Source organism: Schistocerca gregaria, chromosome 5 (genome assembly GCF_023897955.1).
Source record: "Schistocerca gregaria isolate iqSchGreg1 chromosome 5, iqSchGreg1.2, whole genome shotgun sequence".
In the NCBI taxonomy this organism is placed as follows: Eukaryota; Metazoa; Arthropoda; class Insecta; order Orthoptera; family Acrididae; genus Schistocerca; species Schistocerca gregaria.
In genome coordinates, this window is record NC_064924.1 from 656,009,181 (window position 1) to 656,033,430 (window position 24,250).

Here is a 24,250-nt window from a genome sequence, read left to right on the forward strand (position 1 = left end):
ATGTTCTGGACATGCTGTATTTCAACCTCCATCTGCAAAGGACCGGCAACACAGGACACGCACACAGTAGCCATAAAGAACTCACACCACGCTTTTCCTACACTGAAAATGAGCCAAAGGGTGGAATATCAGTCAACATATTCCGCAGACATGGAAGTACTGGCGTACCAGTCTGATGGTGCTCGGTCAGGATGTTTTCCGTCCGAGTATTTCCAGTGCTAGTTTTGTGACTTATGATGAAACGCACTGCCGTAGCCTTTCACATTTTCTGTAACATCCCTCGAAGCTTTAGAGCTGCTATTATACATGTGATCCTTGACTACTAAACGCAGTAGTGGAGCAAATCTAAACTTATTTATAGAAACATGACGCCACGGAAGAGTATCGTTATCTGTAATAAGAAGGCAACTTCCTTGAAAGTTGCTGAACGTCTTGAGAATATTATATCGATGACCATACACGAAGAAAAACCTTCAGTGTAGATCTACTATTACCAGACCTTATCTGCGTGTTTAGAGAGTCGCAGAGACTATTCAGTAAAATCTTGTCAGGTTTCCAGTCGCGTCAAGTGGTTCAAACTATGAGAGCGATCAGTTCAATATTCCCCTCTGCCAGGCAGGTTGATGCAATGACAAGGTGGGACAAAATAGGTGTAGAAAGCTTTTGTCTACTACGACATAATAAAGATTGATGTATTCTTGTTATCATATTTTTGCTATAACAGGCAACCTGACATTTGCTACAGAAGGTTTTCAAATTTGCTTCCTTCTGCAGCAGTATGTAGAGCTTTGAACTGAATTCCGTGATGACTTTACGGAGAATACGGCAAGTAGAAAAAGATAGAGAGAGGCAGAGAGTTGGTATATATACGTGCGTATGATAAACCCTTTCCCTCAGAATTATTTCTCTTCTTGATACATCCTCTGTGTTGTCACAACAACGTGCCACTGATCTCATTTCTACTAAGATTGCAGTAGGCGCGAGACGCCTATTTGTTTCCAACGCCTTGAGTGGAATGTGTATGTTCTAATAAATGTACACCAACCTGTAGTCTTCTATAGCTGTTGTCCCCTGCGCAGAAAACAACACGTAGATCGTGGATCCTTTGTCTTTAGATTGTAAGAAACTCTTAGTGAGGAACTGTATTTTAGAAATAGTTAAATTTGCAATCAGCTTGTTTATACGGGATTCCTCTCACTTTTCGTTAGGCGGAACACGAGAAACTGCACAATTACATTCCGCTCCAGAGTCACAAATACTTTCCATTCTCCAACAAAATAATGAACTGCGTATTTCTGTAATAACTACCACACTATTCTCAGCTACACGTCCATATAACCATATATTACTAACAAAGTGTTAACCTAATACCGACCGCGGTAGACTACATGACTGTCCTCCGACGCTGCCGAACCAGGTCTTATCTTGCAGCCGAACCATTTTGCCCGCCGCCCAAGTCAGGCGCGATCCGAAGATCTCCGAAGTGCTTCGTCTGCCTTCTCGTTTAGCAGTTGTTTATTATTCCGCTGGATATTAATACTTGTCAAATAATGGAATGATAGCACGATGTTAAGAGATGTTTTAATTTGAAATGCAAGTAAATACGCTGTTTGCAGAAAATTATCATTATAGCGCACAACTTCCGAGCGCAGCAGCCAATCGGGGAGAAGGACCACAATTTAGGCGGCCTTTCTCTCGATATCCGTACTGAAAAAAACCATCCGCCATCCCTACCTCACACTACATTACGTCATTTTGCCACTGCTTCCTTCTCAGCTGCTCTAAAGAGCTTCTTGTAGCCGAATGTGATGGCTGCAAATCTGTAATACAAGAAAGTCATTTTCGGCTGCAGGAATCTCTCTGGAAATAGCAGTGCGAGCGTCTGGAGTGCTGTAGGGACATATTTGAAGACTGTACTTTGGATAACCCGATAAGGAATAATCACACGGCTGCGCGGGTTTAGCCGAGCGGTCTCAGGCGCTGCAGTCATGGACTGTGCGGCTGGTCTCGGCGGAGGTTCGAGTCCTCCCTCGGGCATGGCTGTGTGTGTTTGTACTTAGGATAATTTAGGTTAAGTAATGTGTAAGCTTGGGGACTGATGACCTTAGCAGTTTATTTACATAAGATTTCGCACACATTTGAACATTTTGAACATAATCAGACGGTTTGCGATCTTGACTATGAGGGTGCCACTTCACACCATGTCCAGTGAATGCTAAGGGGTCCAGGGCGACGATCTCAGCTTGCACAAATTAATGTTCCAGAATTTGTGTATATTTGTCTTATGTATCAGGTTCATCAATAAAAATGCACTGCTCTGGTTGTGTATCGAGCAGTGAGATTGTGTATGAAGTGGAGCAGCAGCTTCAACGTGTAGGTTCATAGTACTGCTTTCCCAGTGTTAGCTCTTCAGTTCTGAAAGTGAACTGAGGTATCAGTGAGCGAGCTACAACAACATCACTAGGAGAATCATTTGCGCCCTACGATTAAACCACAGCTGTAAAATACTTTGTAATACGTATTTTGCACCACCCTGCATAGGCTCCATTGAAACAAGAACTGCAATATATTTATTTATGTGTTTTTTGTATCTACTTTCAAGTCTCTGCTTACATCTAATAAGACGCTCTTAGTGTGTTAACAATACGTTTAATAATAATGATGATGATGGATATCTGTCGTAATCATATGCAAGATAGTATATGACATGAAAAAAGGTTGACTGAATTTTATGTGCATATCAAAAGAATGGCGGACAGACGATAAACAGATATTGTAATATACAGGAAGCATTAAGAACCTCAAGGGGATCTCCGAAATCAGGAAATACCTAAAGAATGCTGGCACAACAGGCTCAGATATACAAGAGAGACGAACATTCACCCACAAAGTACTCAAGTGAAAAGTGAACCAAGAGGTCAATTAATTTAAGACAGGAACAACTTGATCAGAAGAAATGAAGCGAATACATAGTGAGAGGGTAAAAGTAGTGTGACGCCAGAGAAAATCTTACATCACGTAAACGCTTCGTGTGGTCCTCAAGTAGTCTATTCGTCTATAATAATAATAACAATAATAGTACATGGATGGTTCTCCTACATGGACAACCGATGTTTACACAGTTTGGCACAGTATCTCAGGTATCCAAATTTAATTATCTAGGAGAAATTATCCAAGACTCTGGATTAAATCGTACAACAAACAAAGTAGGAATTATTAAATTACTAAAAGCTTGTAGAATTACATGGAAAAGGTACAGTAGAAAAACAGTATTTCGCAGTGTTAAATTAAAACATTACATTATGGTAGCCGAAACAGGAGCGTTACGTGGATCCGATACTACAATCATTGGAGGCAGAACACTAATTAAACTCATAGACAAAGAAGAAAGGAAGAGAATGCGCAAAGGTTTTGGTCCGTTTTGTGCTACTATAATCTGGACGAGACGGAAGGCCAATGAGTTATGTCAAAATTTGGAAGAAATCTCTGATATTTATAGGAAATAATTGCAATATTATGGCCAAATTCTCAGAATGAACGATAACAGACTGACCAAAAGGATTTGCTGGATTTCCATCCCAATGAAAGTTGAAGATAACTGGATACTCGAAATTCAAAAAAATCTTCAGCAAAATTCTACAGGATAGAGCTGCATTCATAACGTTGATAAGCATCACTTTAAAGCTAAACCAAGTGTTACATCTAAGAGAACATAGGTAAACAACAGTGAAAAGGTGAAGACGATCTGGTAGAAGAAAAAAGCAGACATATCGGCGAAATAAGTCCAGTCGTGCTTCATAGTAGGGCATAACGATGTAAAAAATTTAATGACAACAAAAATTATAATATAATGAATGTTTGTCAGTCTAGTTGAACACTCAGTGAAGTAATTTATCCCTACGATTATACTGACAGGTGACACACGTCTACACCAGTATGAAAGGTATAAAATCTGGAGAAGTTTGCTACCTACCGGTTGAAAAACTTAGTGTTTCGCCGCAGGACAAGTTTTTATGTGGCGTACGGTAGTAGCCTACAAACTATACTAAATCCAGCCGTGAGTCCTGTAGTTACACTGGCAAGTCTATGAAACTACTTCATCTGACACTGTTCGTTCAGTGGAGCAGGTATTGTTCCCAGTAGGAGGCAAATCTCCCGAGATGGTATTGTACCCACTCACACGGCTGCGAATACCTAAGATTAATATGATGAGCCGGCGTAACGCCCTGTTCGCTCGCTGGCTGCTAGTCTATGCTGGTGATGTTTATCAAGCTGCCACGTGATTTACGTCGCGCTCGGCAGACGCGTTTCCCAGACAGCTCGGCACAACTTGCGACGCGACCGGTTCGTAATGAACTGAGGCCAATATTGCTTTTGTAATGTTCACGACAGCAGCTACACGTCGCCTAACTCAAATGCAGTTGCTAGACTTGAAAACAGGGTAAAAGGTCGAAACATAATTAAATAAACAACAAAACAGTCAAATGGCGGTGTATTCACTTAAAAATTATTATTTCAACTTGATTTGGTACATTTATCCTTTACTGTTGGGCAACATTGGCTGGGGGAGTAAGAACCACCTAACTAACGTACTTCGGGAGATTTGACGAAATAAACAACGGGAAGCGTGAAAAACTGTGGCATTATGCGTGACATTTAGTCTAGGTGCTGCATTACTTCGCCGGCCGCGGTGGTCTAGCGATTCTAGGCGCTCAGTCCGGAACTGCGCGACTGCTACGGTCGCAGGTTCGAATCCTGCCTCGGGTATGGATGTGTGTGATGTCCTTAGGTTAGTTAGGTTTAAGTAGTTCTAAGTTCTAGGGGACTGATGACCACAGATAGTGCTCAGAGCCATTTGAACCATTTGTGTGCATTCGCAATACGTTTTGCAGACAGTATCCACTTGTGCCCCTATATGCACCAACAAAAGTATGTTATGGTATAACAGACAGTTCAGGAGGTGTGACGTCATTAACACCGGGATGCCTGAGAAATCACTGCATCGTGCATGAAGTTTTAATATAGTTATTCTGGACTACTAAGACACTCGTACAGTCGAGTCGCTTTTGATAGCTTTCAACTACGAAGCGCAAACGGCTTTGGGCGAAAAGAGTAACCGTCTATAGAGTTCGAAGAGGCGTTGCTATACAGACGTTTACAAAGTCGCGTTGTAGACACGTTAAGCAGTTGCGCCCAGCGTACAGAAACTGTCCGGGATCATGGCTCTGAATCTCGATACTATACTTACACGTTTGTGCATTATGCAAATTGCTTTGCGCGACTGTTTCATAATGTCATTGGTGTTTCTAGGAGTACATGGAAAAACATTGTTTTTGAAACTTGTCTACAAAACCAGCTAATTTTTTCTTTAAATTTGTAAGAGAAAACTGGCAAAATAAAAACTCGGGTAGTGCCGGATTTGTCGGCTAGTTTCTTTTACAACAGTGCATGTTCATTTACTGCTCTTGCAACCTAAACGTGAACAACTGTTTAGCTGGGTTTTTTAATTTCTTCATCAACCTGCCTGTAGTTGCTGAAATCATTTATGTACCATGATACTGCACTGGCTTTCGAAGTAGAAGTATCAGTTATAAACTGTGGTTCCAGAAGGTATTATAATAGTTTGGACGGCAAAGAGAGACGCTTGCATTTTTTGATTACGTGAATGCATCAAACTTGAACTATTTCCGCAGTTTTTTTTATGTTTGAGATTGCAAGACCGACTGTGACCCAGCAGACGAGTGCGGGCTTTCGGCAGAGCCACCCCGTTACTGTCATCTGACGGGGTGCGCTCATCAGCACTAGGAAAGCAGGCTCTGTCCCGTCGTAGTTATAACCTTACCTTTCCGCTGGTTCTAAATGGCGTCACGTAAGACGCACCACTCAGACTTGCAAAGAAGATATATGAGTGCGAGTTGAGAAAAAATCAACAGTTGTAGTCCCTTCCCCCCACCCCACCCAACCCTGTCTCCTCCAGTGAAGTGGAAGCTACGTTCTTCTCGCACATTCCCAACTTACTATCTCATGCAGCTTTTGTCTTAGTTTTCCGCTTCGAAAAAAAGAAAAAAAAAGACCATAAACCCAAAACAAAACAGCTTTGCAAATCGATATGTACCGAAACACTGTATCTGAAGGAAAGAAGTAGAAAATATGGCGCAAACCTACTGGAACCTGGCACGACACTGGATGTCAAAGGCGCAGGCCGCTGTGACCGAGCGGTTCTAGGCGCTTCAGTCTGGAAGCGCTCGACCGCTACGGTCGCAGGTTCGATTCTTGCCTCGGGCATGAATGTGTGTGCTGTCCTTAGGTTAGTTAGTTTTAAGTAGTTCTAAGTTCTAGGGTGGACTGATAAGGTAAGGAATGAGGAGGTTCTACGCAGATTCGGAGAGGAAAGGAATATGTGGAAAACACTGATAAGGAGAAGGGACAGGATGATAGGACACTTGCTAAGACATGAGGGAATGACTTCCATGGTACTAGAGGGAGCTGTAGAGGGCAAAAACTGTAGAGGACGACTGAGATTGGAATACGTCAAGCAAATAATTGAGGACGTAGGTTGCAAGTGCTACTCTGAGATGAAGAGTTTAGCACAGGAAAGGAATTCGTGGCGGGCCGCATCAAACCAGTCAGTAGACTGATGACCAAAAAAAAAAAAGTTCTAGGGGACTGATGACCTCAGAAGTTTAGTTCTCAGAGCCATTTCAACTATTTAAGACACTGGACTCGCATTTGGAAGGATCTGAGGTCAAATCACAGTGTGGACATTCAGATTTAGGTTTTCGGTCGTTTCTCAAAATCGTTTAAGGCAAATACCGGCGTGATTCTTTTGAAGTGAATACAACATTTCCTTTCCGTAGCCTTTCCCATTTCTGGATTGTGCTCCACTGCGGAGTATTAGTTCATAATTTTCCGTTATTCTTACTCTAGAGCAGCTTCGGTATTCACTGTTGAGGTATCATTCGTACTAGCTTCACGATCCGCAGTCCACGGAGATTGCTAGGAGCTAGGTTCAAGACCTATAAATGTCTGTCGATGGCCTCGCTCAGCTGCTTGTACAGTTTAGGTTCAGATGACGTGGGTGTAGAAGTGGGGGTCATACAAGCGCTCTAATGTCCCTGAGTGTTTTAAAAGCAGTTCTGACACTTTTAATGCTTTTTTAGGTAGCAAAACGACTGAGTTCATAAGAGTCCAGTTTTGAAAATAACATAGTGTACAGGTCTCGCAGCAAGCGGGACGTTTTCAGCGATTAAATGGACGCACATGAGGCGATCAGACGGTAAGTCCTTGTGTCATTCCCCAATGAAAGACTGTGGGGAAACGTATCGCTAGTCTGATGTCATATTATGACCACCTACCTAACGACCAGTGTATCCAACTTTGGCACGGACAGTTCCGCGACGGGTCGTCACATCGAAGCAATGACGCCTTAGCAGGTCGCTAGAGGGAGCTGGCACCACATCTGCACACACAAGTCACTTAATTGCCGGAAATTCCGCGGAGGACGACGATGAGGTCTGACGCCACGTTCAGTCACATCCCAGATCTGTGCGATCGGGCTCAGGTCTGGCGAATGGCGCGGCCAGCACATCAGTTGGAACTCGCCACTGTGTTCCTCGAATCACTCCATCACACTCCTGGCCTGGTGACATGGGGCATTATCTTACTGTAAAATGCCACTGCCGTCGGGAAACATGATCGCCATGAAAGGGTGTACGTGGTTCAAATGTTTCTGAGTGCTATGGGACTTAACATCTGAGGTCATCAGTCCCCTAGAACTTAGAACTACTTAAATCTAACTAACCTAAGGACATCACACACAACCATGTCCAAGGCAGGATTCGAACCTGCGACTGTAGCGGTCGCGCTGTTCCAGACTGAAACACCTAGAACCGCTCGGCCACAAAGGCCAGCGGTGTACGTGGTCTGAAACCAGTGTACGATACTACTTGGCCGTTATGGTACCTTGCACAAGCTCTACTGCACGCATGAATGCCTAAGTGCATGTTCCCCAGTGCACAACTGAGCTGCTGCAGCTTGTCTCTGCCCCGCAGTACAGAAGTAAAGGAGATATTCCCCTGACGACAGGATTCGCGCGCTCCCATTGGCATGATGATGAAGGTATCTGGATTCATCGGATCGTGGAACGCTGTGCCATTGTGCCAAGATCCACTACCGATGGTCGCGTGCCCATTTCAGTGGTAGTTTCCGATGTCGTGATGTTAACATTCGCACATACGTGGGTCGTCGGCTACGGAGGTCCATCGTTAGGAGTGTTCGGTACACTGTGTGTAGACACATATGAGTTATCAGCTACGGAGGCCCATCGTTAGGAGTATTCGGTGCATTGTGTGTTCAGACACAGTTGTACTCTGCCCAGCATTAAAGTCCGATGTTAGTTTCGCCACAGTTCGCCGTCCGTCCTGTTTTGCCAATCTGCCCAGCCTACCACGGCCGTCATCTGTAATGAGGGATTGCTGCCCAACCCCACGGCGTCTGGAGACAGTTTCACCTTGGTTTCACAACGTGTTCAAGACACTCACAACAAAACTCCTCGAACACCCGACAAATCGTCCAGTTTTCGAAATTATCATGCCGAGCCTCCTCGCCAACAATCTGCCCTAGGTCAGACTTGATAGATCAGGCGCCTTTCCCATTCTGGACACGGACAGCACGCTCAGTGATATTACATACGGCGTGCCCGTGTCTGACTGGCAGTCATTCCTCGCCAGCTGGCGCTGCTGTCTCCTGGGCTGGTTTATATCGATGGAAGATCGGAGGACATAATGTTCCGACTGATCAGTGTATAATTCCCGTCTACTTTCTCTATAAGTTCTCAACAGTCTTTCGATCCTTGTATTTTTCCTCCGCTACCTGCAGAATTTCTAAGAGAGTATTTCAGTCAACATTGTCAAAAACATCCTCAAAGTCTACTAATGCTATAAACGTAGGTTTGCCTTTCTGTAACATATCTTCTAAGATACGTCGTAGGGTCAGTATTGCCTAGCGAGTTCCTATATTTCTCCAAAATCCAAACTGATCTTGCCCCAAGGTCTGCTTCTACCAGTTTTTCGATTCTTCTATAAAGAATTCTTGTTAGTACACTACTGGCCATTAAAATTCCTGCACCAAGAAGGAAATACAGATGATAAACGGCTATTCATTGGACAAATATATTATACTCGAACTGACATCTGATTACATTTTCATGAAATTTGGGTGCATAGATCCTGAGAAATCAGTACCCAGAACAACCACCTCTGGCCATAATAACGGTCTTGATACGCCTGGGCATTGAGTCAAACGGAGCTTGGATGGCGTGTACAGGTACAGCTACCCATGCAGGTTCAACACGATACCACAGTTCATCAAAAGGAGTGACTGACGTATTGTGACGAGCCAGATGGTCGGCCACCATTGGCCAGACGTTTTCAATTGGTGAGAGATCTGGAGAATGTGCTGGCCAGGGCACCAGTCGAATATTTTCTGTATCCAGAAAGGCCCGTACAGGACCTGCAACATGCGATCGTGCATTATCCTGCTGAAAAGTAGGGTTTCGCAGGGATCGAATGAAGGGTAGAGCAACGGGTAGTAACACATCTGAAATGTAACGTCCACTGTTCAAAGTGCCGTCAATGCGAACAAGACATGACCGAAACGTGTAAGCAATGGCACACCGGCTGATACGCCAGTATGGCGATGACGAATACACGCTTCCAGTGTGCGTTTACCGCGACGTCGCCAAACACGGATGCAACCGTCATGCTGCAGTAAACAGAACCTGGATTCATCCGAAAAAATGTCGTTTTGCCATTCGTGCACCCAGGTTCGTCGTTGAGTACACCATCACAGGCGCTCCTGTCTGTGATGCAGCGTCAAGGGTAACCGCAGCCATGGTCTCCGAGCTGATAGTCCATGCTGCTGAAAAAGTCATCGAACTGTTCGTGCAGATGGTTGTTGTCTTGCAAACGTCCCCAGGAATCGAGACGTGGCTGCACGATCCTTTATAGCCATGCGGATAAGACTCCTGTAATCTCGGCTGCTAGTGATACGAGGCCGTTGGGATTCAGCACGGCGTTCCGTATTACCCTCCTGAACCCACCGCTTCCATATTCTGCTAACAGTCATTGGATCTCGACCAACGCGAGCAGCAATGTCGCGATACGATAAACCGCAATCGCGATAGGGTACAATCCGACCTTTATCAAAGTCGGAAACGTGATTGTACGCATTTCTCCTCCTTACACGAGGCACCACAATAACGTTTCACCAGGCAACGCCGGTCAACTGCTGTTTGTGTATGAGAAATCGGTTGGAAACTTTCCTCATGTCAGCACGTTGTAGATGTCGCCACTGGCGCCAACCTTGTGTGAATGCCCTGAAAAGCTAATCATCTGCATATCACAGCATCTTCTTCCTGTTGGTTAAATTTCACGTCTGTAGCACTTCATCTTCGTGGTGTAGCAATTGTAATGGCCAGTAGTGTGTTTTGTAACCATGGCTTATAAAACTCATAGTATATTCTTTGGAACTAAAATAATTAAATTCTTAATTAATTGAACAAAACATAAAGATATGAAAAAATTGCAACACTGATCGATATGCTGAAGCGCGTGGCTTCACCAGATCGGAAGAAGCAGTATCGTCAGCGTTATGTCACTGATAAAAGAACGTAAGTGAGTGAGTGGTATTAGTGTACTGTATCGTGTTACGGTAACATAGCTGTACTCCTCTTATCACGACTTTAATCAGTTCCGCTGGGAACGATTTATTCTCGGCCGGGACGCAAATTACTTCGGGCCGGCAGCAAGTCGTTCGAGAGACGTCATCCTGTGTTGTTTACGACTCCCACAAATGCGGCGCTGTTGCGGACCGCACAGTGCCGGCATGATTCAGGGCGGCGGAGCGCGCATTTATTTATGGAGTTGTTTGTCGCGGCCGCCGCTGTCGGTGAGTGTTAGCATGGCGGCCGTAAGCTGACCGGACCAGGCCGGCCCTGTGCAGCATTCCATCCACCTGTCGCGGGTTCGATTCCCGCCGAAGGCCGCCGGGTGCTCTGCATCGCGTGATCTGCACGCCGCGGTTGGCTCGGCAGTCGACACCCGACGGCGTGGAAAGACTGAAACGCTGACGGCGCATAGCAGACGCCCGGTCGTGACGCATGCGCATTACACACGCGAAGCTATTTTTGCGCCTGTCTTGTGTTCTTGCACGATTATAGTTATTCAGAGCTTCTGCGAGACCGCTACCGCTGGGCACTTATACACTCATGATCAGACTCGTTATCAGAAAAAAAACAGAACATCTTAAACTACTACAGACAGGACGTTTATCGTCACACGACATGTACACTAGTATGTTCCGTAGAAATGATTAGCTTTCTCAGTCACCTCGATCCATCATGTGTTATGTTACAATGAAATGAATACCCCTAGCTGCAAACAGAACCCAGGATCTCCTGCTTACATGGCACACGCTTTATCCATCTGAGCCAGCGAGGACACAGAGAATGGTGCGTCTGCAGGCACTTATCTCAGATACGCCTCCCGTGAGACCCACATTCTCAACTTATTGTGCCCTACTATATTCATAGTGTCCATGCCCATTATACTCATTACTCGCGGCTTGTTGCCGATTCACCTAAGACTTCGGGCACTGTTGATGGTCAAATGGCCGGTGAGCCTTGACTGTACGGGGTGTTACAAAAAGGTACGGCCAAACTTTCAGGACACGTTCCTCACACACAAATAAAGAAAAGATGTTATTTGGACATGTGTCCGGAAACGCTTAATTTCCATGTTAGAGCTCATTTTAGTTTCGTCAGTATGTACTGTACTTCCTCGATTCACCGCCAGTTGGCCCAATTGAAGGAGGGTAATGTTGACTTCGGTGCTTGTGTTGACATGCGACTCATTGCTCTAAAGTGCTAGCATCAAGCACATCAGTACGTAGCATCAACAGGTTAGTGTTCATCACGAACGTGGTTTTGCAGTCAGTGCAATGTTTATCAATACGGAGTTGGCAGATGCCCATTTGATGTATGGATTAGCACGGGGCAATAGCCGTGGCGCGGTACGTTTGTATCGAGACAGATTTCCAGAACGAAAGTGTCCCGACAGGAAGACGTTCGAAGCAATTGGTCGGCGTCTTATGGAGCACGGAACATTCCAGCCTATGACTCGCGACTGGGGAAGACCTAGAACGACGAGGACACCTGCAATGGACGAGGCAATTCTTCGTGCAGTTGACGACAACCCTAATGTCAGCGTCAGAGAAGTTGCTGCTGTAGAAGGTAACGTTGACCACGTCACTGTATGGAGAGTGCTACGCGAGAACCAGTTGTTTCCGTACCATGTACAGCGTGTGCAGGTACTATCAGCAGCTGATTGGCCTCCACAGGTACACTTCTGCGAATGGTTCATCCAACAATGTGTCAATCCTCATTTCAGTGCAAATGTTCTCTTTACGGATGAGGCTTCATTCCAACGTGATCAAATTGTAAATTTTCACAATCAACATGTCTAGGCTGACGAGAATCCGCACGCAATTGTGCAATCACGTCATCAACTCAACACAGGTTTTCTGTGAACGTTTGGGCAGGCATTGTCGGTGATGTCTTGATTGGGCCCCATGTTCTTCCACCTACGCTCAATGGAGCACGTTATCATGATTTCATACGGGATACTCTACCTGTGCTTCTAGAAGATATGACTTTACAAGTACGACACAACATGTTGTTCATGCACGATGGAGCTCCTTCACATTTCAGTCGTATGCTTCTCAACAACAGATTCGGTGACCGATGGATTGGTATAGGCGGACCAATTCCATGGCCTCCACGGTCTACTGATTTCAACCGTCTTGAATTTCATTTATGGGGACATTTGAAAGCTCTTGTCTACGCAACCCCTGTACCAAATGTAGAGACTCTTCGTGCCCGTATTGTGGACGGCTGTGATACAATACGCCATTCTCCAGCGCTGCATCAGCTCATCAGGGATTCCATCCGACGGAGGGTGGATGCATGTATCCTCGCTGACGGAGAACATTTTGAACATGCCCTGTTGCGTAACAGGCACAGCGTCCACCGTGGGCTATGGTATCTTGTTCCATACATGATGGCATCGACGCGTAAGAGGAATGAATGGCGTCCTGTGGTATAGTCATCCATGTTACATTCACATGGTTCCAAAGTTCATCTGTGGTGGTTGGCATTGGGTCACATTACTGCACCCGTCGTTTCTGTCGTTTCACCATATCCCACCTATATTCGATTGGCGACAACTGTAGTGAACTGGCGGGCCAGGGCAAAAGCCTGGCATCCTGTGACACCGAGAAGGCACGTCTTTGTGCAGCAACATGTGGTAGTGTATTGTCTTGCTGAAAAATAGCTTCTGGGGTGTTCGGCACAAAGGGAGTGTCATTCAAGGAGGTCACACTGGTCATAGTGCCTTGGACATGCACTGTCTGTGATTTGTGATTGTACCCAGTAGTACCCCACACGATAAGGCCTCGAGCTGCCGCTGTGTGTCTTGTGCGAATGCAGTCATGCTATGCCGCTCCTCCTGTCTGTGACGAACCGAAATGCGGCCATCATTGTTGAAGAAACAGAATCTGGGTTCGTCCGAAAACATTGTTTGATGCCTGTTCTTGTCCCCAACGACGTTGTTCCATGCATCATTGCCTTCTGGCCCGTTTCTGGAGTTTCTTCAAAGTTAGGCGGAGGAGTGGACGATGCGCACGTAATAAACGGCGACGCACCGTCAACCCGGATAGTGTCCGATGTGTTACACAGTTCCACCAGAGCTGAGGAGAACGCAGATCTATCCCGAAATACTATTCGGATGAGGTGTCGATCTTTTTGGGGGAGGGGTTGACGGGAAGTGGAGGGGGGGTTGTCTAGGTGTCGTATTCTACATACTCCCATGAACCATTCTGCACACAACCCGCCACACTGCCAAAACACTTCGTCCCACATGAGCAGCAGGGTGGATGCATCAGATTTTCTGATGCCAATAATGCCCCTTCGCACGTACGTCTGTGAGGCATCCTTCACGTCTGCTCAAGTTACACTGATCCACTATCCTCCGTTTATAGTGAGAACGAGAGTCGCAGGTACATCTTACCGGCAGGTGGTGTTGCCCCGCTATATCGATGTTAACCTTGAACTCGCTAGCCGACATGGTTCAACGCTACTAATTTCTGCAGAACATTCTAGTGTACATGTCCTGTGAATATGAACGTCCTTTTCGTACAAAGTGTTCTGTTTCTTTTGAACATGAGTGTACATTAGTGTAAAAACGTGGCGAAGAGCAAGAAACCACCACCAACGTTCCTTACCAACAACTAGATGGGAGCGAACTCCACAGGTGAATTTTAGAAACCTGCTCATTGTTTCTACACAAGGATTTCTCTTTTTCTTTACGGTTCATTAAGTTGGTGAGTCTCTGGTCGCTACAGCAGTTGAAGACAGTTACTGGTTGGACAGTAGCTGCTTACTAAATAGATTTCAAAAACTGAACCTCAGATGTCTCTGAAACGGAAAGTTCACATACAGTGTGTAGCATCTGTATTGACTTTCTGCAGTGAGATCTGTACTTCTGACGAAAAACCATTACAAAAATAATGATTTCTCATAAAACAATGGAGAGATGAAAGAGATTACAAACATAGAGAGAGAAGAATTCAGACTAATAGATGAGGGAATAGATTGCAGTGGAAGATGTAATTACGAGTGTAATGAACAAGAGAGAGGTGTGAGAGACATTTAGCTAATGATTGATATTTTAAGGATTTTTACTGGATGTCAGCAGATGAAAATGAACGAGGAGGCGTCCTAATACTAGGTGAAGACCGTAATACATGGAAAAGTCTAAATGGGGTCTTCTTTCAGCAGTGGTTATCAAATGGCTAATCTATATCTACATCTACATCGACACGATTACTTTGCAATTCACAATGAAGTGCCTGGCAGAGGGTTCATCGAATCATCTTTAACCTACTTTTCTACCGTTTCACTCTCGAACAACACGCGGGCAAAAAATCACTTAAATCTATCGGTATGAGCTCTCATTTATATTATTTTATGTTGATGATCATTTCTCCTTACGTAGGTGGGCGCCAAAAAGTATTTTCACACTTTGGGGAGAAAGCTTTTGACTGATATTTCATGAGAAGGTCCTGCCCCAGCGAAAAACGCCTTTGTTTTTATGACTGCCACTCCAATTCGTATATCATATCCGTGGCACTCTCTTCCTTATTTCGCGATAATACAAAACGAGCTCCGTCAATCGTATCTGATGCGGATGCCACTCCACACAGCAATACTCCAGAAGAGGTCGGACAAGCGTAGTGTCTCTTCAAGAGGCTTGTTACATTTTCTAAGTATTCTGCCAATAAATCGCAGTCTTTAGTTTGCTTTTCCCACAGCTGTATGATCGTTCCAATTTAAGTTATTCGTAATTCTAATCGCTAAGTATTTAGTTGAGTTTACAATCTTTAGATTTGTGTGGTTTATAGTGTAATGGAAATTTAGCGGATTCCCTTAGTCTTCATGTGGATGACTTCACACGTTTTACTAGAGTCAGGTGCCACTTTTATCGTCATTTTGTCTAATGATAGTGAAGCTAACATTGATTTCCTAATTACGTATTTTCCTCCTTGTACCGTCATACACAGGGCACAGCAGTTACAGAAGCAAAACAATTAAGCAATAATCAGCTTGTCTAACACATATTGCCATGTGAGTTACACTTTTCTAGAGTTCTCCCCATAAACCCAAGTCGACCATTCGCACTCCCTACTAGGGACTTTAGGTGCTCGTTTCGTTTCATATCGATTTGCAACGCTACGCCTAGGTATTGAATCGACGTGGCTGTGTCAACCAGCACATCATTAATACTGTGTTCGAACACTACAGGACTGTTTTAGTACCCATGTGCACCATCTTACATTGATGTACATTTACAGCAAGGTGCCATTGTAAGTAGCCTGTTTATGCGTTTATATATTGGCAGCGCGATAGATTGCATGAATAACTCTGACAGCACTGTGCGCACTCTATAAGAGACCCTGTGGCTGGTCGCACTAGCTGTTGGAGGTGAATCGCCAGCAGTGATGGAAGTTAGATGTGAGTAGTCAGTAGTGGTGGAGGTTAGAGGTTAATAATTAGCAGTGTTGGAGGTTTACAGTATTAGCGCTAGCGGACGGTCAGATGTATATCCGTCATTGAGATTTATTACTGATGATTATATAATTTTTGAACTTGTTGTCACATTCTTGAGGTAAATGCATTGTTTGCCCTGCAACGAAATCTTTCCTTTGCTAACCATATGCCTATCAGTAGTTGGAGCCTTCGGTAGTTAGAATCTTTTATTTAGCTGGTAGTATTGGTGCTTGTGGCATTGCTGTAGTTCGTGTAATGAAGATTTTTGTGAAGTGAGTGACTTATGAAATGCTTAGGTTATTGTCAGGATTTCCACTAATTCTTCCACTATTCTTTTGTATTAATTATTTCAAGTCAGGTTATCAATTTTAAAGCAGTCAGATCGCGTTATCTTGGAATATTGTGAGTAATTAATGAATACGAAAAGTATGAGTTCTGTTTGTCAGGGTAAATTCCGTAGGACACTGTTGAAATGGTAAGAGAAAGTAGGCTTATTACGTTCAGTTTCATCAGCAGGTTAAACAGGTTCACTTGCATTCAATTTCACCCAGCAGTTTAAGTAAAGTATTGTACAAAGAAGTTTCACCATTCGTCACAGTTATGATTCTCCTCGTCAGTTGTTATCATGACAGGTGACCAGTGCTAAATAGAAACACATATTACAGGTTTGGCAGTGAAGTCGGTAATGAGCTGGCTGCATAGTCTTTATCTGTAATGACTGAAATAATTAGTAGTCGTTCGTAAAAAAATAATATATATTGTACTTACCTGGCAACGGCCTTGCCGCAGTGGATACACCGGTTCCCGTGAGATCACCGAAGTTAAGCGCTGTCGGGCGTGGTTGCCACTTGGATGGGTGACCATCCAGGCCACCATGCGCTGTTGCCATTTTTCGGGGTGCACTCAGCCTCGTGATATGAGGAGCTACTCGACCGAATAGTAGCGGCTTCGGTCAGGAATACCATCTTACGACCGGGAGAGCGGTGTGCTGACCCCATGCCCCTCCTATCCGCATCCTCCACCAAGGATGACACGGCGGTCGGATGGTCCCGATAGGCCACTAGTGGCCTGAAGACGGAGTGCTTTTTTATTGTACTTAACTTCTTCATACGCTGCATACATATAATTACAAACAGGTGCCTAGAGAGGCATTACTTATGCCACACTTGACTAAGCGCCTTGCTAGAGGTTGCTTCCTATCAGCTGAAGGCTATGCTACATTCCTAGTTGACGTCCCGAGCAAGAGTGGACGAGAGTTCGCTAGATACTTGTCACAAGCCGTAGAGCGGCGCTAACCGCGACTCGCAGGTCCAGCGATATCTATTACGGACCGCGGTCGATATCTGCAACCCCTAACAAGTGTGGTATCGAACATTGATACCGCAGTCACACCACATATGAATTCTAAATCATCCCCTATCCTGCGACAGTCACTCAATACGACACTTCCCCGTACGATGTAGCGTCATCGGCAAACAGTCGCAGACTGCTGCTCACACTGTCCGTCGTTTATGTTCGTAGAGACCAAGAGCGGTCTTGACGGCACTCTTGACGGTACCCTTCTATCTGGTGAACACTCGCCGTCGACTACAACGTACTTGGTTCTGTTACTTAACGAGTCTTCGAGCCGCTATGAGCTATTCTTTATGCTCGGACCCTCGTCAACAGTCTGCAGTGCGTCACTGTGTCAAACGCTTTGCGGAGATCTAGGAACAGGGAATCTGCCTGTACGCAGGATATCGTCCGAGAAAAGGGCAATCTGAGTTTCGCCCGAGCGGTGCTTGATAAATCCGCGTTGATTTGTCAAAAGAAGTTATAACGTCTCTTCGTCTTGATGTTTTGGCTTGATTTGTACTTGGCCTCGGCTAAAACTCGGCGACAGTCGGTAGAGTGTTGGGATCGTTATCAAGTTACGAAGACGACGTTACATAAAATAACAGTGTTCAACCGAAATGTCGACGTGCGTGAGATATTTACTTCACCAAGAATCGTAACTAATCGTTCGTAGTCGATGTTTAACTGATTAATGATGAAATATTAATGATAAAACTAATACAGTCACATCCACAACAAATTCCTTACAAGCTGGTCGCAATTTCAAGTATCTAAGAAATCGTAACAGTGGGCTTGTTATTTGAGTCAAAGATTCTACACAAGCGCCGAGCGCTACAGTCATCTATTATTGCTGTACGCAATTGTTACTCGGGAGTTTCATGTCAACAATTTGATAGCATTTTAAATAACAAATGCACGACTTGGCACCAGAGGGTGTTTTATTGCACAATCTCAGTTACTTCCTAACCGAGCCTTGAGAAGAAAACTTTCCCAGGTGTTGGGGGGATTTAAATTATATGCTTCGGACCTATCACTGAAGTTCCATAAACCACTGGCTATTATGAATGAAAATTGTCTATCAGTGTTCGTTGCCTAAATCACTGTCTAAGTAATGTTTAGTTCAATTATCTAGTTAAAAGTTCACTTTATTCTAGTAGGTAAAATTCCTGTGTTCGAATTCTAATGCTGTGATATTTGAAGTCAGAAGATCGTATTACTGCGTCATAATAGATCGCAATTATTCAATCTCAAAAACAATCCAAGCGCGCCTCATGTACGAGCATTCAAATATATGACCTGCTTCGGATAACTCTCATAACATAGTGACAATACATTGAATTATACTTAGTCATTACTCACGATTCCCAAAGAGTACTCACACGAATTATTCTTTGGGATTGTTGGTTCTACTTTGCGAATGTTAATTTATGCTAATTTTGCTATTTATTATGATTTTTATTTAAATTTACTGAAATTTAATGTTTCTTTCGTAGATTGCTAAATTGTCAAGTCTTAGATTAATTACTTGTTATTGTCCTAATAATAGTGATAAATGGAACTTCGTTCGCTTATTCACTTTTCTGGGAATTTAGGACTTGGGGGGGGGGGGGGGGAATCTTTGGGGTATTGGGACCTAATTTTTTATTTTTATTTCTCGTCCGAGGAAGTGGCATTACAAAGTTACGTTATACTTGTTGCACAAGGCGGCGATCGTCTCTTGTGGGGTCAGGAATGGTCGAACTGAATCTGGGCGATGAAGATGCTGGCCCTCACTTTCCCATGCACTTCAGCATCGGGCCACTGTCACATCTAAACACAACACAAATCTGGATATTGCACGATTTGATCAGTCGACCAAATAGAAACCCACAAAGAAGCCTCTTTCAAATTTTGACAGGTGCTGATAACGCTGACTCAAACGAGTACGTGCATACCGCGTTCTTCAGTGAACACTCAACATCTGACGCTGTTCACGCCACGTCACACACGCTACCATGACTGGTAACAACACTAATCACGAAGAATGCTAATGCACCCCGATAGTCGTTCTGTCTCAGGGAATTACACCTCTAATCGTTTACATACCCGCCGATTGTTTCTCGTTCTGTCCGATTGTCATCCGACCATCTGTTCTGGATTTTAACTTTTTTTTTCAGGCAATGTATTTCAATATTTACACCGAAACTTTTAGCAAATATCCAGGAACAGCGCTATAAAAGGAAAAAATCTGCTGACACGACACATTTTCACACCCATTCACAGGTAAGCATCACATAACAACGCTGAAATTAGAATACTTTTGCGATACGTTTCAATCGAACCACAAAGAAAAGCTACGAAACAGTATTTGACATTTTAATTGATCTCAAATGTCATTAAAGTGCACTTAGTTTATTTGAAAAACTTGGAGTCATTTAATTGTTTTATCAAACAGAAAAACTCTGCGTTTTAGACACGAAAAATGACTTTAGTACAGTGCACATAATTCTGAAAAAAGTTTAGGAAATGAGCATTACAACTAACACAGTTGTCTACACCTTCAACTTTGAAGGAGGTCATGAGAGAAGCAGCAACAGCTCAGACTGGACACGGTTGGAAAAATACGGCCGTGCTTCTGAAAGGCACCGTCCCACATTCGCCTGGATCAATTTGCAGATACTATAGAAAACCTACATGTCGATGGCCAAACGGGAAGCCCAGTGTCTTGAGCACTGCTGCAGTTTGGTTGATCTCTGTGTCGAAACACAGTGATTTGCAACAGTGTAAATAATAATAACAAAGAGAAGCGCGCCTCTGTTAGTCCAAATTTAATCTGAGTAGACGCATCTCAAGCCATTCTGGTAGCACGTAATTTGCTACAAACATTCGGGCTCATAACGCCACCGGACGAAAGTACAGCTAAACTGTTTTCCGTGAATCCGCAAGATGTTAGGAGAAAGTGTCTAGAGAATGTAAGTGCAAATGTATTCTCTGTTTCGTTAAGGCAAGCTCCGACCAAATGTTTAATAGCCAAGATCGCACTGAATACTATGTACTCCTGATGACCGGTTTGGAGATGTTACATGTTGAATTGCGTAACAGTGCACATTTATGCATATGCTTACGTTTACATGACGAGGTCAATAAATCTTGGATTCACATTCTTTGAAATACGCAGTTCAAATGACTAACAATAGGGAGCCGATTAAACATATAACAGGCATCAATGGAATGTTATGTGTGTGTACACTTCCAGTTGCCCAAGGTGCTTTTTAGCTGCATTTTTTTATTCGTGACAAACATAGTTTTATGTTTAACAAAACTGTGTGGAATGTGCTGCATACTATTTACTGTACTGTCAACATTGCGTGTGTGACACAGCCACTAACGGAACAGAACGTATAACAACTTTTTTTCAAGATCAGAAAAGGATAGTCTTAACTGTTGAAACCAACCGGTCATTAGGAATAAATAGTACTGAATGTGGTCTTGGCTATTAAACGTTTCTTCCAAGAAACTACATGTCGCTCCTTCCAACCCCTAATTATGAGAAATTTCAGTGAATACAAGCGGTTTTTTTCGCTATCTAGGAGTAGGGAAGTCGTCCCTGGTAACAAATGCTGTCGCAGTTTTCTCTGCTACTACGACAGATCTGTCCTCACATGAACAAACAACAGTGTAAGAATTTCTGTTGATCTGATCAATTTTTCGGTGTTTCCCTGCTGGCGTGTGACAGCTCATGATATTCTCTCGTCACTTCGCCTCCTCTGTGTTTGTCTTTGGATAAGTCTTATCGAATTTTTAATCGAGAGTTACTTCTTATGATTTGGCTGTACTGCGACTCCCACTGTCTTTATCATCCGTTAACGTGTGCACATTGAATATGATTTGTAGCACGTCCCTCGGCATGACATACTATTCTGTCATTAGCTTCTGTAGCTTGTTATACAATTTTCATCTTTATTTTGTATTAGATTACACATTTTCTTAGTATAGATAAACAACGTGTCATATTGATGGATGACGTTTTATGGACGAACTACAAATTCCACATAAGATAGATAATAGTTGTGTTACAATAGTGAGGTAAGTAACACTGCAGAGAACGAATAACAAAGAGTGATGGCTCTACGCAACAGACGACTTCTTTATGTATAATGTAATGATGGTAGTGATGGATGCACAATACTTAGCGATGTAGAATTCATCAGTTGCGAGGAGCTCCAGTATCGTAGGAAGTTTGCTTCCGCTGTTTTTTTTTTTTTTAGAGGCCAGACGCTGGCGTGCAAATCCCTGCTGGTGCGAACGGGAAGTGCCGAATAGAGAAGCATCCAACGGTGGAGAGTAATTACTACGGTACGCTGCAACACAAAGCGTAATCCATTACTGATGGAGCAGTCGACACAGCGGCAGTGGCTTCCCAAATAAGGAGGCGATTGCAAACATTGTTCGCAGAAAATTGATTCTTTTTTCAGCGCCGTCACATAGCCCTTGACAGATCAGTGTTAAAGCTCGAGCAAATGCAGCAAAAAAGTGCGTGGTGCTACGAACGCGTTTTGATTGTGTGCTGAATCACCGTTCGTTGCCGAAAGTGTGATGTGGTGCGGTGGCGGAGTGGGTAATTGTGCTTCCGTCGGTTTTGTGGTAGCTGTTCATGACATTAAAAGCAGAGTGTATCACACGCTGGTAACCTAAATGACGGCACTATTGTGTCATTTTAAAAAGCACCACGTTGGGAGGAGTTAAGGTTCGCACCACGGTTCAAGAAATAGGATTTTTCAACAGTCGATTTTTACGAATGCCAAGGATGTAGCAATATAATAACATGTGCTTTCCAAATTCACTACTTTCGAGTCGGCAGTTCCGGACCGTTGCAGTGGGCAATCACGTAACGCGATTTTCTAAGCGTCCCTACGGGAATGCCTCAGGTGTTTCTTTTCGCCTGAGGGAATTTAGTTCTCAGACAGCAATGATTATGTAGACGAGAAGGTAAACCTTGACAAAATATACGTCAAACAACAAGTTTTGTTATAATTATTATGCGTACAATCAAGTGTAATGATGGGCGATTTATGGTAGACTGCACTAACGCAAGAAACGATTTGGTGATAAATTTTTTGTTTTCTAGATATTTTATCGGAAGATCAGAAATTAAAATCTCTCGACACACCAGTCAGGTTTTGAGAAACCCTCCTGTAGGCGATATGCGGCGCGCGAGACGAAGTTCGCGACATACTTCTCCGCAGGTTTACTCAAAAACGTTTATTGTAGGATCGGAATTAATTCTCTGCACAGTTAAATATGTAATTCCAGTCTACGTAAGGTTCGGTAGTCACGCTTTGAGCCGTGAGCCAGAGTTAAGTAGCCACGCTTTGACCCGTCAGGCAGAGTTAAACTTCCACTACTGCAAAGTTAATGATTGAAAGCCAAGTGGCAATCCGATCACTTTCACAAAGATTTCGTGATCCGACAGCTGCAATGGAATCTGTTCACCGCAGTTCATACACCGCTTTGAACTATTCCCTACCAACTCCTGCCTATAGTCTGCACACAACAAAACAGAAATCCAATTCAAAGCCAGTAAAGGAAAAAATGACTCACAAACACTTCGATGGAAACTAATAAAATTGATTGGCCTCTAGAAATAGGTCGCGAAGTCTGCCTCGTTCACCAAACACAACCGTCCGGCTAGCTACTATAGGTCTCCACCTTTTAAGCGTCTCCATACTCGTCGAACGGCAACGCTTGCCTAGGAAGTAGGAGTAGTTAAACCTGCAATCCCCACCCCGCCCACGAGAACCCACTTTCGGAATGAGTGAGCGTAAGAAAAAACAATCTTGATCATGAAGCACCACCTCCAGAATTCAGAAACAGATAATGAAAACACCAGCTCCACTACGAAGGACTCACGACTTCTACAGCCCACTAGAGCCATCAGCTGACTCCTCTGCTTCACGTGCTGTCCAGAAAGTTTTACGTAATTATTTCCTGCCAATCAGAATCGGTAGCTGAATGTAGATCTTTTCATTGGTTCAAATGGTTCAAAAGGCTCTGAGCGCTATGGGACTCAACTTCTGAGGTCATTAGTCCCCTAGAACTTAGAACTAGTTAAACCTAACTAACCTAAGGACATCACGCACATCCACGCCCGAGGCAGGATTCGAACCTGCGACCACTACGGTTCCAGACTGAAGCGCGTAGAACCGCTCGGCCACTTCGGGCGGCCCTTTTCATTGGTCATTTTCTGCTCCCTCTATTGGAACTTCTGTAAGGTGCTGCTTCCTGGCTGGACTTTCGGCAGTTTATCTGCACCTGGTCTCGGAAAATATTGGCCATCAATGGAAATCGCAGGAAGCCAGCCGTGTAGGCTCCCACTACAACCCATTTAGGAAGGCTGGGGAAAGAACAAGCCATCAGCTCCATACCACTGCATACTGACGCAGGCTGACTCAATAGCTACACAACGAGCACACACACCTGTGGCCAGGAAGTAGTATGGTTCAAAACAAAGAAATAGTTCTAACATTCTGGGTGGTGTCTGTTCGTTCTATATCGTGTCTCCCTACCACTTTCGCGCCAATAAGTAGTATGGTACAAAACAAAGAAACAGTTCTAACATTCTGGGTGGTGTCTGTTTGTTGTATATCGTGTCTCCCTACCACTTTCGCGGAACGACGCTCTGAGCGTGTTTTTTTAGGGAATTGACTAGTTTGAACCTGGGACCTGTTGCTGGTAAGGAGACGCCAGAACACACATGACATGTAGAATTCAGAA

General features: G+C 44.0%; 1 pseudogene; it reads left to right on the top strand.

Annotated features, from left to right (window-relative positions):
- Positions 1-16,932: 16,932 nt before the first annotated feature.
- LOC126274383 (5S ribosomal RNA) lies at positions 16,933-17,050 on the top strand (annotated as a pseudogene).
- Positions 17,051-24,250: the final 7,200 nt, after the last annotated feature.